We start from the raw sequence: 3,722 nt of genomic DNA on the forward strand, positions 1-3,722 counted from the left end.
GAAATAGTTGTTCATTATATGCACAAAAAGTAAGAAGCCCCAGACAGTGCAGGTTGTATGTGAAATGTTTGTCATAGATCTGTTAACTTACAAATGTGGTAACAGAAGAATAGTCCTGAAACAGTTCAAAACACACACATGCACACATGCACATGCATGTACACGAGTCTAATATGTTCCCTGGACATGATCTCTGTAGGCCTTAAGTTTCTCATTTGTTAGATGAAAATATTAAATTAGATTAACATGTCTCTTCCAATTCTAATATTTAATGCAGGCAGAAAAGGCAGATCATGCTTTAGATAATGAGCTCAAGAATGATTATCGGAGGTGTGTGTGCGCGCTAACCACAGACAGAATAGGCAAATTTCATGTGAGGCAAGAGACAGAAAGAGCCAAACTATGAGCAAAGGAAGAGTATTCACAGTGTTTGCTCACTTTGCATCCTCAGCGCTGGCCATAGAACCTGACACACACCAGACTTGCATAAAGAACAAGTGCCTGCACTGAGAAATGCTCCCTTTCCTTCCAAATGGAAAAGTTACCTTCTGTATGCAATAAAAACTTCTAAGAATAGCAACTAACCAATCAAAGGAACAAGAGATATTTAGTATGCTTATAGTTTTATAGGAATGTTCTTAGTGGGTTATAATGGATAAAGCTATCAATTGGCTATCCTTTTCTAGTTTCTCTTTCTAGCCCATATGCTAAGCAAATTAGATTGAAATTCCCAAGGTTATATAATTGGCAAAATGACAGCATCCAGAAAGAACATCTCATATCTCCTTAGCGAGGCCAGTTTCTAGTATATGCTGACTTCCCAAAGTGCTTGTGAATGCGACCCGTACCGTGCCCTTGATTCTCCACTTCTTTCCACCCCACCCCTCTGCCAGGCCTGTGAGCTCTGTGTCTCTATAGCATTTTTTAAGTCTTCATCCTTCAGAACAAATCCTCACTTACATTAGAGCTGTGTTCTGCAGTGCCATGGTTAGCCGGCTCCATGGCCCGCTACTTGAAGCTCCAGCGCTCCTTGTACCTTCTTTCTCCTCTGATCATACCTTGGGTGTGTGTGTACTAAAAGTTTACAAGCTCAGTTTCGGATGCTGGAGGAATCAGCACTTTGTTTTGATTTCCTCTGAGCTTGCTAAAGTTCTAACGCCTAAAATAAAACACACCCCGCAAGGACATCTTTCTTGCATATCACTTCTTGGCAACAGAAAAATTGTTTCTCTATAGTTTTCTCTTCGAATTTTATGTTGGATCTGTTTTTAACTTGGATACCATTCTCTTTTGAGTAATATTTTTTCAATGTGTCACACCTTGAGATTTATTACACTAATACATCATCAGAGTGGCAGCTGGCCCTGGTGATGTAGAGCTTAATACATCATCAAAGCGATTTCTCATTCAGGGTACATATTACAGAAGGGTGCTAGTGCTTGTGTTTTTTTAATATATATATTTTTGTGCTTACAATAAATAAAATCAGATTTCAGAGAATATATAAATTTCTTAGAGCTGTACCAAATCCAGATGGCCACTGAAATTAGCATTAGTTTCCAATAAGAGTCCTGATCCTCCTCTGTACGGCTACAAATACCTTTTGCAATTTTTTTCTTCTTCTTCTGAAAGTCCTTTGTTGGGCCGGCAAGGCTGGGAGCTACCCTCCGAGTGGGGTCCCATTCTGGAGTCCGTCCCTGCCTACATACTGGTAGGGTGGACGGTGGCTTACGGTGACCCACTATTTGGCCTGCTCCTTCACGCACTCCCAGCCCTCCTTGGAGTACTCTAGGGCCTTGGTGGGGGTCGCTGACAGAGCAGACATCACTTTGATAATGCCTGAATTCCAGGACTCTCCGAAGGAAAAGTCAGTCTTTGGAGGGACTGGGAGCAGAGTCGCCTCACTCTTGTCTCTGGGCCCGAGCAGCTCTGGGTCGTACACCAGATAGACGGCAAGGCTGCCTTCGATGATGACCTCATCAGCCACCACACTCCAGCCACCATGGTCGCTCAGCTCCGCGAGCCTGTTTTATTTTTTTTATACAATAGAGAATTTATGCCCTTAATAAAGAATCAAAAAGTACAAAAGTGCCTACAACAAAGAATTTCTCTTCTATCTGGCAACTATTTTTACCACTCTATGGAGGGAAAACATCACTTTAGAAATAGTATAAAAAATCAATTCTATGCATATATAATTTTCCCCTTTAAATGTAATGGAGACTTGCTCATTTTTCCCATTAACAGTATAAGATTGAAATTTTCCATATAGATACATAGTTATCTTATTATTTCTGCTGACAACATACTATTCTATTTTAGGATGTTTAGTTCTACTTAAAAGATACTTAAATATTACTTGGTTCTAGTATTTGCCTCTAATGAGCATTGTTATAAAATTCACACACACACATGCGCACACACACACACAAATATGGGCATGAAGATAAATCTCTTGTGCATACAAATTTTTATAATTATTGCTACAAGGAATACAGTAACAGTGTGAAATATTTACACTCCTCCCTAAGGTGCAAGAGTTTTGCATTGGTATATAATTAAATATCTTTACCTCAATGTTATGATGAAAAGTCAGAATCACAAATAATCCACATGAGTTTTGAAATTTCTATGCATTTTCCTGTTTCCTTGATTGTTTTTGTCTAACACCAGTGCCATATATTTATGATGGTTTCATACTTGCTGAGTTGCTCTTTTCACCTAACAATTTTATTTCTAAAACATTTTGGTTGAACTATTTTTCAATAGATGTTTTCACATAAATATTAAGTGAATTTGTACAAGTATAATAAATATCTGTTTTAGTTTGGGCCACTTATTAACTTATAAATTTCATAGAAAGGTTGACAAATTTATAATTATTTTTCTAAGATGTGGCTATATTTTAAGTCCACTTTTGAATTCTCAGAAGTTTTTAGAAATGTTTAAATGTGAATCATACATGTTTAAAGTTAATTTTTTTTGCACATAAGCCTTTACACTTACAATTTTCATGGTATGAAAGACATTACAAGTGACTCTGTAGAGTACTTTGAAAAGATTAACTTCTTCAGAAGCACTGTATTTTACTGTGCTTTCATTTCCATTCTTAGCAAGTCACTTCTGTCAATCCTCCAGCTACTTTCTGACTTGAATTATTCTATAGGATCTGTGGCGTATTCATCACTTTCCTCTCTTAACATTGGCTAAATCACTTCCTTTAACACTTCCCTGTAAACTGAAGTCTACAAACAGTGTCTATCTTAAATCTCTGTAAAAGAGTACCTCATTTTTTGATAAAAATTAACTTTTTTTTCTCTTTCTTTAACCTCTGTGGCCTAGCCAAATTATAAGTGAGAGATTACACAGATACTTAACAAGAGGGACATGTTTTGGTGAATTTCTTTTTTGAAAAATATCTATCTATCTATCTATCTATCTATCTATCTATCTATCTATCTATTTGGTGCAGGATCTTGCTACGCAGCTCAGACTCATAGTCTCAGTCTTCCTCCTGTCTCAGTCTTCCCAGTGCCGGGATTAGAGGCGAGCTTCAGCACAACTGGTTTTGGTTCTGCACCGTGGGGCCAGGGTTGTGGGGGCAGCATGGCATGTGGTACTGGGGATGGAATCCAGCTCCTTGCAGTTGCCAGGCTGGCGCTTAGACAGCCGAGCTTTCTCCCCAGCCCGAGGTAAATTTCTAAAAGAGAGAAAGTATGCTA

The 3,722-nt window shown here is 38.3% G+C and overlaps 1 pseudogene; it reads right to left on the reverse strand.

Moving 5' to 3' along the window:
- Positions 1-1,741: 1,741 nt before the first annotated feature.
- On the reverse strand, positions 1,742-2,004 carry LOC111818672 (annotated as a pseudogene).
- Between the last annotated feature and the right edge of the window lie 1,718 nt (positions 2,005-3,722).

This window comes from Octodon degus, unplaced genomic scaffold (genome assembly GCF_000260255.1).
Source record: "Octodon degus isolate 3935 unplaced genomic scaffold, OctDeg1.0 scaffold00099, whole genome shotgun sequence".
In the NCBI taxonomy this organism is placed as follows: domain Eukaryota; kingdom Metazoa; phylum Chordata; class Mammalia; order Rodentia; family Octodontidae; genus Octodon; species Octodon degus.